This window comes from Rhinolophus sinicus, chromosome 14, assembly GCF_057876585.1.
Source record: "Rhinolophus sinicus isolate RSI-liver-muscle chromosome 14, RSI-T2T, whole genome shotgun sequence".
Classification (NCBI taxonomy): Eukaryota; Metazoa; Chordata; class Mammalia; order Chiroptera; family Rhinolophidae; genus Rhinolophus; species Rhinolophus sinicus.
Window position 1 is genome coordinate 122,876,162 of NC_142514.1, and position 12,892 is coordinate 122,889,053.

Here is a 12,892-nt window from a genome sequence, read left to right on the forward strand (position 1 = left end):
TCACTTCCTCCTCTGTGCCACCTGATGTGCCCTTGGTTCCTAAAATTACTGTAGGGATTATCTGATCTTATATTGGTTCACAAGGTATACAACCTCTTCCCCTGCCAGCCATCGTCTCTTGGTCAGCAGCTCACAAACACGGAATCTGGAGACTGATTTCTGGGGGCAAAGGCTCTTTGCTTGCGGGGCTTGGGTCTAGAACTCAAGAGACCTAAGTCCCAGTCTGAGCTCTGCCACTTCTTAGCTGTGAATTTAGGGAAGCAAATTTATTTTGAGCCTCAGTTTTTCCTCTGGTTGAAATGGGGACAGCAAGTACAAACCATGTCTTAGGGTCATTTTAAGGATTGGATTAGATAAGCCATGTCCTGGGCTGGTGGCTGTAGGAGATCCTTACAGGGGTTGGTCTCCTTTCCTTTTCTTTTTCTCCTACAGCTGACCTAGGCTAGTGAGGCCTAAGAGTCATGTCAGGCCTGTGCAGGGGTAAAGGGCCTAAAAGTAAATATTCTAGGCTTTAGAGGCCATATTTGGTCTTGCTCATATGTTCTTTTTTTGTCTTATTTTATTCATTTGTTTTCAACGCTTTAAAAATGTAAAAACCATCAAACAATCTGAAAACAGTTTATTGGACCAGGTTTGACCCCATGGCCCCCAGTCTAGTATGTTGCTTGTGCTTAGCCTGAGCTCAAAACGGCCCCTTCTTGTTTCCTTTCTTCTACTTTTCTTCTTTTTCCTTTCCTTTCATTTCATCCACGTCCCTTCAGTATGGGAGTTAAGAACTTAAAGTGTGCAATCAGACAGGCCTGGGTATAAATCCTGGCCCCACTCCCAACTGGTTTAGGGACTCCAAGCAATTTACTTACTGCCTCTGAGCCTCAGTTCCAACACCTTTAACGTCACCCTGCGAAAATCTCCTCCCAGAGCTGGTGGGAAGGTTGAGAGAGACGGTGGCTCGACAGTGGATTGCTGAGTGGATTGCTGAGCAAGCTCCAACGTCTTCTGAGAGCCAATTGTTAAATTCTCAGGAAATTTACAAGCCAGCTCTTAAATCGCCGGTGTCTTGAAATCAGCCTCAGTGAGCATCCTTACACCGCAGAAATTGGCAAACACTACAGATTAGCCTTCCCCACTCTCCCAAGCTGGTTGTTCAAGTTTGCCGGCACACCACGGCACTGTAAGTGCTTTCACTCCCTCACTCTTCTTGCTTCCTTGGCTCTCCCTGTTTCCAGTTTCCCACTGTGAGGAATTAATGATGTACCAGGAGGAATCCTGAGAGAGGAAAACATGGTCTCCCAGGGAAGTCTCAACAATAAGACCTTTAAATTTCACACATCCACTTAGCCACTGTTGTATTTTCAGGCTCCACTTCGTTACCCACTCAGTGAACACCAGTTATGTTGAAAAGCATTTGGTTTTCACAAGGAGGAATCAAGGATTTCCTTAAGTGCTCATGAGTTACCAAAATGCCAAGAGCCCCAGGAAGCCTCCAGCCAGATGAAAGCAAATGGAATTTCTAAACATGCTATGTAAAACTGATAGGTTCTGCTAATAAACCCAAGAGAAAAAAAGAATTAGTGAGGGAAAAACACTTAGGTAAGCTGAACGGACATTTCAGACTGGAAATCTGGTAGATTTTCTTCTTCCTGATGGCAGAACATTAAAGTTGTAATTATCTTTTTGTAGAATAAAATACTCTTCCTTTTTTAATTGAGGTATAATTGACATAACATTATTTTAGTTTCATGTGTACAACATAATAATTCCATATTTAAATACACTGCAAAATGATCACCACAATAAATCCAGTTAATATCTCTGACCATACATTATTATCTTCTTCTTGACTTATAATTTTGGGGTTCACTATTTGATTCAAAAAAAATGAAGATGCAATATTTAAATTCTTTTTGGAAAATCCATTGCTTTGTTTCAATTTAGCAAACTATTGAATCCTCTATCAGCTAGAAATTGTGTTTGGCTTCGAGCCACAGAGACCAGAAAGGATAGTGGGTTGAAGGAGATAAAACTTTATCCTACTGTCATGTAAAAAGAACTCCTGGGTTGGGCAGCCTGGGGCTGATGTGACAGCTCTTCCTGTTTTTGTTTTTCTCTAACCACAGCTCAGGGCATTCATCTTCAAATTTCCCTCATACCCCAAGTTGACTGCCAAAGCTTTATTCATCATATTCACATTCTTGGCAAAAAGGAGGAAGAAGGAAAGGGAAATGCCGGATATGGACTTCTTCGAAGATGTCCTAGAATTCCCACCCAACACCTCTGCCTTGGTCTCATTGACCATCCTGAGCTGTGAGAGAGGCTGGGAAAGAGTCTTGAAACAGCACATCGCCACCTGAAATAAATGTTGGGCTTATTCACTTAACACAAAGGGAAAAGGGTCATTGGGTGGACACCAGTAGTGATTGCCATAAACACCTTCTTTGTTCACATTTCTGTTTGGGGAAAGGGTGTGTGTGTGTGTGTGTGTGTGGAGTGTGAGTATGTTTCACACTAAAATGATTTATGCATTCCTTAACTCAGAGAATGTACAGTCTAGTCAACAAAACTCACACCCCAATACACACATACGCACACATGCACACACATATGCACAGCGAGCCCTTAAGAGGTGAAAAAAAAAAAAAAAAATGGATTCAAGAAGCAAAGCCAAAGAGCCATGGAAGCACTAGGTTAATTCAGCTGCCAGGGCTCCAGTGTATACTAAGTGTAAGCTCTCTGCTTGGTTTTCCCAGTTTGGTCTAGAATTCTGAGTGTATTCGTGTACATGTTTGTCAAGGTACTCATCCTTACTTGGAAGGATAGAAGTGAGTGGAAAATAAAATGGAGAACTCTTTCCCAGTTTGTGTTCCTTTCCTTCATGTTGTATATTAAGAAAAAAAGCATTTACACTACATATATAATTATTATTCTTTGTATTTTTCCTTTAAAAAAAAGCGAATTGAGATCTACAGACAGACATAAAAACAATTTCTAAAAATCAGGTAATGAGAGCGCCTAGTCCTAACCACTAGACCACCAAGGAACTTAAAAAATCAGGTAATGAGAGTGACAAGAAAATCATTGGGAAAACAGGTACTATAGAAAGTGGTGAAGAGCTTGGATTCCAAGAGTTTGTTTCAGCCCTGCTCCCTTCCCTTGTTAGTTGCACAACTTTGAGCAAATAATTCGACATTTCTGTGCTTTAATTAGACCACCTGTAGAATGGGGATTGTTAAACCCACCTCAGCTACATTGAGTGAGTTTGTATGTATAAAAATTAGTACCTGGCACATACTAAAAGATAAATGGGTGTTTGTTGTTATTATTATTACTATAGGAAAATGAATTGAAATCAAGATAAGGACGGTATTCAGAAAAAGCACTATTAAGTCTTGTCGTCCCCCTTGTTGTCACAGTGCTGCCACTAAATTCCACTTTTTCATTTCTCTTTCTATATGTCTGTAAAATCAAAATCACATTGCCTACTTCATATGGTCGCCATGAGGATCAAATGGGACAGTGTATAGCACAGTGCGTGGCACGCTGTAGGCGCTCAGTCCGTGTTTTCTCCGTTTCCTTTCCCCTTTCACCTCCCCTCTTGGTTGAGGACCAGTCCTGTCGTTTACCCTGAACCTCACATACCACTGGCTGCCATCTTTCATGGCAGATTAGGAAGCCACAAGGACAGTCTTTGCCTGGTTCATCTTGGTATCTACACACCAAGCTTGATACCTCTGACATCTAACGGGAGCTTGGTGGTATTTGAATGAGTGTACACTCAATAAAGGCAAAATAAAGATAATGAAGTGAAGGGCAGGGACGGAAAGGAGGATATTGCATGGAATTTAGGATTTTACCATGGTTTATCTCATGTCACTTTTCTTCTATGAAAAATGGGAGCCAGACACCACCTTCTCTGTGCTTGACAAAAGAAGTCTGATAGAGAAAATGCTTTCTCCTCACTTTTATATCAGCAAAGGATAAAAGAATGGTGGTCCCTTTAAACTTCTTGCTAAGGGAAAATTATCAACAATTCAGTTATTAGATTTATCTTTTTGCCCTTTGGAGCCCATCTGATACCCTGAGAGAGATTCTCTGCAGTTTTCATCACCACGTGTTCCCAAAGACACAGAGGGATGAGATCATCCCTTCTCCGGTCCTCAAACAGGTGCTGAGAGGCTGCTAAAACTCTGGAATCAGGAGAACCCTGTCTGGGGCTATTTGCATCTTCCCCCAAAACCCTTAGCCTTGTCTAGAAATGCTGTTCACTGCCAGAGTATCATGGTAACAATAATCATAACAGTTAATCATTGGGAGTTTACTCAACCCCTGGCCTGGGGTTAAACAACTGTATATACTCTATCTCACTGAGTTGTCCCAAGTGCTCTATGACGTTAGTGATACTATTATCATCATTTGGCCAGAAACTAAACTGAAGCTCAGAGAGGTTAAGTCACCCACCCAAGTTCACAGCTAGTTAAATGCTGGAAGGAGGATTTGAATGCAGGATAGGGTTCTTTGACTGGATGGTGCCTGGATGTGCTCACTGACAGGTCTTCTTTGAGTGGGCAGAATATACCTGAGGCCCTTGCTAGCTTGGTGTGAACTTAATTTTCATAGGAAGGCAGTGGAGAGTGGTTCAGAGCCCAGGGCACCCTGAGTGAGACAGATCTATGTGGCAACTAGGAGACAAGTTGAGGACCCTGAGCACAGGGAGAGGGTGAGAAGCTACCGGGCAGGCCATGGCGTCGGAAGAGGAGGTTCAGGCATTCCTCCATTGTTGTAATCCACAAACGTTGTCCACAATGTCCCAGGTACTGGAAATAGTGGTTGAGTGGGAGGGGAAGACACGGTCTCTGCTCCATGAAACTCACAATCAAGAGTGTAGATACATGTGTTATTTGTAAAATCCTACAACAACTGTGGAATTATAATTGTGATAAGTGAGTGGCATGGTACCGTGAGATTCGGATTATGAAGGATTTTAGATTCAGGGCTCTGTCTCTTAGCAATTCAACAACTCCTACCTCATTTGCAAAGGCTTTGAAAACAGGCAAATGCCATTTACCAGGCTCTTTGGTGATTTGAAAAGCTCTAGGAAAATGAAACCAGTCACCACCTTTGGAAAGAATGGAAAGGTGCTCCATATACTGGGTGATACATTGTGTACACACTTCTCGGGGATGCAGGCCCAGGGTGAGCTCACATGTAAATACCCAGGGACTGGTAACAGGAGGAATACTCAAGAAAACAATGTTTGGGACAACTGTGCCCCCACGGGCAGCTGGGCATTGATCCAAGTAATACGATCTTTTACTTGCTTCTGGAGGTAGGCAGAAGAGCAGCAATGGCCAAAAATCACACAATTTGTCTGACCTTGCTGTTCTGGGGAGATTGTCTGACTCCAAAACATTTGCACGCAAATTATTTCAGGCTGTTGCTGGCTGAAAATAAGAGTTCTGGAGATAAGGTGTCTCCAATCCCACGATGTAAAATCCTATCAAAAAAACAAAAACAAAAAAAAGAGGCCTAGAAAATTATACTGAACAGCACAAATGGTTTAGGAATCTAAGTCAATCTGTGGGTGAAGTATTCACAAAACACAGGAACTGGGGTCTCCCAGTCTACCTATGACCTGCTGGGCCCTCCTCCCCTGATATCTCTGTATATCTGTGGGTCTGAACCTCTTAACCCTTTCCACTGGGCCCTCTGAAACTCGTGCTGTGTCACTGGAAAATGCCCATGTCTTCAACTTCTCTGAATTTGCCCTTCGCACTCTGGCTGTGTCTCACAGCCCAGAAAGGTACTGTTCACAATATCACCCATGAAAATGGTACCATTGAAGTTAGAGAATGTTGGCAGCTCTACCGCCGCCTGTTGCCTTACTGAGTCCTGGCTCTCACATCTAATCCTTGTTTTCCACTGTTACTTCAAGATCGTTTTCCTCTCACCTTCAAAATCCCCAGCTCCTTTAACCACTTCACTAGTCCTCGTTACTATTAACTACCAACCCCTTAGTCCTCCCCTCTTCAGGGATAACTACAGCCCAAGTCGTCTGTTGTAGTACCATTCTCACCATCATATTTTAAAATTTTAGTATTCACATGGATAATCTATCCATCGCTCTGGCCATCCCATTCTTCAACTTCTTCACTTCCAGGAATCTACCCCTTCATTTCACCTTATTTATCCAACCCCACATATGCCGTCAACCTTCTGGTTTTCTCTGATATTGAAATTTCAGGTGCCTTGTTTTCTGATTACTAGCTCTTATACTTCTAATTCACTTCCTCTCGATATACTTACTCCAAAAATTCTTTACTCTCATCACAATGACCTGTCTATTGGTGCTACAGTCAGTCAACCCATTCATGTTCTTCCCTCCTTACCTAGTGAAGAGTTCACGGTCTATTATTATAATCATACCTTTGTAAACACTCTTAAACCACCAGCCTTTCCTTCCTTCTGTAGCACCAACCAGGCTACAAGTAAGTCCCAACTTGATCAAATCTTGCTATCATTTATTCTGGGCTTGCAATCCTCACAGCTTGCTATGTCTAAATTAAAAGAAAAGAAAAAAAGAAAGAAAAGAAAAACAACCATATACTATGTGACCACAAATAGGCATTAAAGTAAATCTATAATATTCTACTCTTCAAAACTGTTGCTCATTTTTTTCTCTCCTCAAATTTCATGCACACTTCCACCCTTGACCTTGTCTTATATTTTACTAAAAAAATAGAAGCAGATTATAAACAAAAAGCTCCCTTTTCTTCTAATATCTAAACTCCCAATATGTCTGCACTGGAAGTACTGTTTCACCTCATGTCAGTTTGAATAAAGGGTTTCCATTCCTTGCAAAGTTGATAGCTCTGCTTTTGCCCTGCATCTCAACTTTCTCACCTTCTCCTAGAATCTGCTCCTGTAATTATTCCTTCTTTCTCCTGCATTATGGGTCTTTCTCTCTCTGCTAACTCATCCAAGTCAACACACAAGCATGCTCTGATATCTCTATCTTAAAAGAAATAACAAAAGATCTCAAGCCAATATTCCTTCCAACTCCCACAACAACCCCATAATTCCCTTAATAGCAAACTTTTTGAAAATGCTGATTATAGTCACACTGTCCCTATGCTTCCCCTTACCTTGTCTCTTCCGTTCACTGCTATAGGGCTTCTGCCCCAGCCACACTGCTACGCCTGTTCTTATTGAGGTCAACAATGACTCCACGTTCCCGAACCCAGAGATTGTCTATTCTTAACTTCCTTCTCCATATCAGAAATGTTTGACATAGCAGCCACTATTTTCTCCTTGAAACACTTTCTTCTCTTAGCAGCTGTGACTGCACCCTGACAAAATAACACTATTGGTAGCTCAAGCTAATAATCTAGCACTATCAATGGTTCTTTCAATTTCCTCTCTCCATACCTCAAAACCATCAGTAAATCCTATTGGTTCTACTTTGAAGCACTTCCTGAATCCATCCATGTCTCCCTCTCTCCACCACTACTGACCTAATACAAGCCCCCTGCATCTCTCCCTGGTAAGCTTAGGACTCATTCTTCTGCCTCTGCTTTTGCTCCTGTCCATTCTACACACATTAGTCAGAGCAGTATTTTGTAAACATAAATCTTATCATGTTTGTCCCTGCTTAAAGTGCTTCAGCAGCTTTCCATGACACTCAGAAAGTGGCACCAAGCTGTTCTTCCACTGCTCCCCAAGCTTCCAGAGCCTGGGTGATTTGGACCTGCCCACCTTTCTTACTTAATTTCATTCCTCTCTCCCCCTCTCCCACTAAGTTTCAACTGCTTGACCTTTCAGTTCCTCTGTCAGGCCAAGTTTGCTCCTGTCTCAAGGCCTTTGCACTGGCTCCTTCCTCAGTCTGGACTATGTCTTGTCTACTACACCCCCGTATTTGCACAACTGGTTCCTCTTCTTACTCACAGCTTAAATGTCAATTCTTTAAAGAAGACTTCCTTAACTACTCAAACTAAAATAGTCACTGCACTATCCCTCTACTTCTCTAAGTAGTACTTACTACTCTCTGACATTTTTCTTATATCATTTATTTCTATATTGTCTGTCTCCTTCTACAAGAATATAAGCATCGGGAGTATAGAAGCTTATTTCGTATTGTTCATCCCTGTATGCCCAGTACCTAGAACTGTGCTTAGTTAGCACTTACCAGGCCTTATTGTGACGCGTGCACCAAATGAGCCTAGGAACCACACTGCACTGTAATTAAGTATTGTGTGAGAGGACATAAAAGAAGTCCCCTTAGAAGCTTAAACTCTGTCTCAGACTCTCCTCTGAAATCCTCCACTCTTCTCAGCCACTATTATAAGCTTCCTAAAAGCAGAGACCCTACGTTTTATTTCCTACTATACATAACACCTACACACTACTAAACGTAGAGCTGGCGCTCAGCATATTATGTGTTGATTATATAGCCTGAGATAACTACTGAGCAACGCAAGTCAAACAGTGTTACACTTGACCTATTTCGAACCATGTATCTGTCAAATTTCTTTAGTGGTTACGTACCAGAAACCAGAGTAGCTACCAAGAGGTAGACAAAAAGAACCCAGAACATTCAAAACAGATGTCACAAATTCCATGTTCTAAAACACATGCAAATTACAAAGAGCAAAACTCTTTACTCAGAGCTTTCTGATTCTTCCTTTATGGAACGTCTAAGAAGTTTAGTTGATTTCCAGGTCTGCCTGATACTGTTCCCTCATTAATTCCACAAGTATTTATTGAATTGCTCCTATGCTAAGCACTTACGTTGGGCACTCAGTGGAAATCCAATACTGTAAGAAGACAACAGTTTTTGCCCTTATGAAGGTCGTAATCTTGGGGGAAGGTAGACATAAATATTTTAAACATGTAAACTAATATGTAATTTTAAAATAACATAAATGCCGTAACAGAAAAGAACAGGGTATAAATTGTATTATTCTTTGTTTTCTTTATAATATTTCTCATTATTAAAAAAAATGTATGCTTATTGTAAGAAGTTAAAAACCAAAAAGCTATAAGAAAAAAGTTTATAACCTCCCAAGCTCCTGCCTTCCAGGGTTGAATTTAGAACCTAAGACAGACATAAGAAATGACAGCTGGCATCCCAATTGTAGAGAGAATTTCCTTTTTTTTAATCAGATATAGAAAGTAAAACAAAATAAACAAGGAAAACAAAACACCTCAGTCTCAGGTTACTATGAACAAATAGTCCTGTAATACCTACTAGGTTCCCAGGGCAATGTCACCTGGGAGGCTGGCACCATATCTAAGGTCTATAATGAGGATCCCGAACTAGCTCAAAGAGTGAAATATAATCTAGATCCTGTTTAAAATAGAAATCACAATATGTGTTGGAAAGATATTCATCTAAAATTTTTAAAATGGTGCTTCTTTGCATCCTCTTAAGGAAATCTGTAATAAAGGTATTTTCCCAGAAACTTCACAGTTTTTCTTTTAAATTTAGGTCTACAATCCATCTCAAATTGTTTTTGTGAATGGAATGAGCTTCTTTTCATTGCAGATGTCCAGTTGTTGCAGAACTATTTGTTTTAAAAAGATTTTTCTTTCTCCCCATTGAATTGTCTTGGCATCCTTGCTACTCATATTTAAGACTAAAAAAGTGGACATGTATTTCCCTGTGGATTGGCATAGCTCTGCTGTAGAGTGAGTGGGTATTAAGTCAGCTTTTTAATTGGTGATTGTCCTGCATATCAAATCCGTGGGTCTTAATTTTGGGTTTTTCTGTTTTTTCCAGAGAAAGAGACAACATCCTCTTGCCTAATAGCATAAAGCTGGTTTCAGGCATTCCAGGAGCTAAATGGGGGAAGGGATGATAAGACTGTCACCATTTAATATGAATTTTCTTTTTGGTTTGCAACCTTTCCCTTTCTCTTTGCCTGCTGAAGTAGATCCATTTTGGTCTAATTTCACCAACAAATAAATCTTTCATCTTTTTTTGGTTTGGAGGAAAGATTGACACCCAACTGTGAGGTTGGAAGTATTGTTCTAACTCTTCTTTGACAGATTTCTAACCAATACCCCTATTTTTAGTCCATGTTATTATTTCCACCTAATTCTTCAGCCTTTCCAAGGATGCTAAGGACCACAGAGTCTGCATTTTTTGGTGTTTCCTTTTGCCATCATGGCTTATTCTACTCTGCAAAGTCCATGACATTCTACTATGTTTTCAGATATTATGTAGTTGTGTGACACAGTCTCTTAATTTCACTGAAGATAAAATTTTTATTATTATTTCTTGTTGTCTTTGCTATATTTGTGTGATGTTTCTGAGAGAAGTAGAAAATGAATAGGAAGATCCAGTTGGGATGCAGATGAGTTTAAAGACATTAAACAACAATATAATGTGGATCCATATAGAATGTCCAATTCCTTTTAATTGTACCCTTTACACTTAAAAGAATATCACCCAGCTGCCAACTGGGAAAGTCCTATCGATTCCCTGCACAACCTTTCTGATCTCTTGCCCTTACCCACCCTTACCTTTCTTTCAGTGAGCATTTTTTTTAGCACTTATTTTGTTCTAGTCACTACACTAGAAAATGTGTGCAATTATCAACGTGAGAGACACATTTCCAGCACTCAAATGTCTTCTAGTCCAGTAATGGATAGAACCAGTAACCAGGCAATTAGCATATGCTGAGATCAGTGCTATCATAATGGCATTATCCATGAGTATTAGGGGAACACCTGCGAGGTACACTTAGCAACAGACTTGAAGGCTTAAGCTTTAGGAAGTCACCCAGAGAAAGTGACATCGGTGAGAGTTAAAAATGAGCGCTAGTTAGCTAGGCTGGGATAGCGAAGTGGGGGTAGAAAACTGGTACAGATAATAATGATTCAGCGTGAGACAACCACATGGGCAAAGATCCAGAGATGAAAACATAATCTGTTCACAAGAATGCATGACGAGTAAATACTTAGGCTTCAGTGCTCTATTTTCTATGAAGCACTTCTCAGGAAGTGGTCTGCAGAACCCTGGTTTAGAATCACCTGAGGTCAGTGATTAAAATGCAAATTCCTGGGCCCCACCCCAGATGTAGGAAACCTAACCTCTGAGGACAAGGCCTGGGAATTTATTTCACAAACTCTCCAGGTGTTTCTTTTACATACTGAAATTTGAGCATGCGAAAATGGTAAACCAGATCTAAATAAGGGTACTGCAAGCCATGTTAAGGAGTTTGAGCATTAGTCTAGGAGTACACACTGAACTAGAAGTGTCTTCAGATCAGTTGTTAGACAAGCGACCACTGTACATTGCGTGCTTGGTTGTGCATCATGTACCATAAAGCCTTCTAGACACAAAACATCAGTATAACAAAAAAAAGAATTAAGTATTATCCAAAAAGAGAAAAAGAAATAAGGTCTGTAAAAAGATGGAAGGGGAGAGAAAGAGTGAGAGGGAGAAATACTACTAATAAAAATCCGAGATTATGTCCATACCCTAGTGAAACTGATTGCCTCACATCACGGTCAAGCTCTTTCCAGAAATACTTCCCACAGTGATTGAGCATCTATCATAGCGATTTCTCGTGCTCTCCCATCCTGTTTTCCCCTCCTCCAGGGCATATTGGATATTTACATTTCCCACATACAGCATCCTGCTCTTTCTTTATAGTTAAACTTAACTGTTACATTAATGAGACGTTTTACGTCCACACCTTGCCATAGGTTCTATTGTTTTTAACTTGTGTCGCTCCACAAAATGACACATTATTTAAATCTTGCTTGGCCAGTGTTATAATACAAAACACATTCTTCTGTCCTTGCCATATATAGTTTTGATTTGTTAGCATTACAAAAGTATGCATACTCTATTGATATTTTATTATAGCTTAATAAGAGCTATCAAGAGTTTTTATCTCCTATGACATGAAAAGTAAAGTCTACATATTTATCTTTTCTCCTGAGGATATTTGGTGAATTCATCTTCGTGGAACACTGTGTTGAACCTGCTTTCCATTGGGTGATGGTGTGTGGCCACTGGCTCTGTTTACTTGTTCAATCCCCTTTCTCCTTGATTATTAGGTGTGACCACCAATGCTGATCAGTCCGTCTCCCCTGCCCTTGACACAGTTCCCACTTTTACTGGGTGGACTCAACAGTAACTCCTTCTCGTTTACACAAATAGAAACAATTGAATTTCTGTATTTTAGAATAGTCATATATTTAACAAAGACATAATATCTGTCATTCTATTTTATTATATATACTTTATTATATATAGTTATTTACTATATATGTATATATGTGTATATATATATATATATATACATATATATATATATATATATATATATATATATATATATATATCTTTACCTGAGAGTTGCCCCTTTTATCATTTCGATACCAACACTGACAACTTTAGAAAAATACTCTAATTTAGTTTTGTAAACAAAAAATATTCCAGACTCTCCCTGGCCTTTTCTTGTCCCAAAAAAAGAGTATCAACCACTGTATTACATAGAGTAGGCTAAGCTGTAATAATAAATAGACAAAAATATAAAATAGCTGAAACACAATAGAAGTTTATTTCTACTCATATGTTGGTGCAAGGTAGTTGTTTCTGGTTGGGGTCACTCTCCTCCATGTGGGGATGAGGACCCAGCATCCTTCCACCTTGGAGCTTTGCCATCCTTTAGGTCTCGGCTTCATTCTTATTTTTATTCAACTGGCAGAAGGGGACAAAGTACGGAGGAGGCACGCCTGCTTCATGCCTAGAAGAGGTGAGCATCATGTCTGCCCACATCTTGTAGTAAGAATGAGTCACATGACTACATCTAACTGAAGGGAGACTGGAAAACATCATCTCGTCATGGCCCTGACTGCAAACCTGTTAACAAGAAAGGAGACC

At 40.1% G+C, this 12,892-nt stretch overlaps 1 long non-coding RNA gene across 1 annotated transcript; it reads right to left on the reverse strand.

Annotated features, from left to right (window-relative positions):
- Nucleotides 1-703: 703 nt before the first annotated feature.
- LOC141572430 (uncharacterized) lies at nt 704-7,349 on the reverse strand. The gene is made up of 3 exons (XR_012497791.2): nt 7,140-7,349; nt 6,421-6,551; nt 704-5,491 (listed from the first exon to the last, which is right to left on the reverse strand). It is a non-coding gene; the product is annotated as an uncharacterized LOC141572430 (long non-coding RNA).
- Between the last annotated feature and the right edge of the window lie 5,543 nt (nt 7,350-12,892).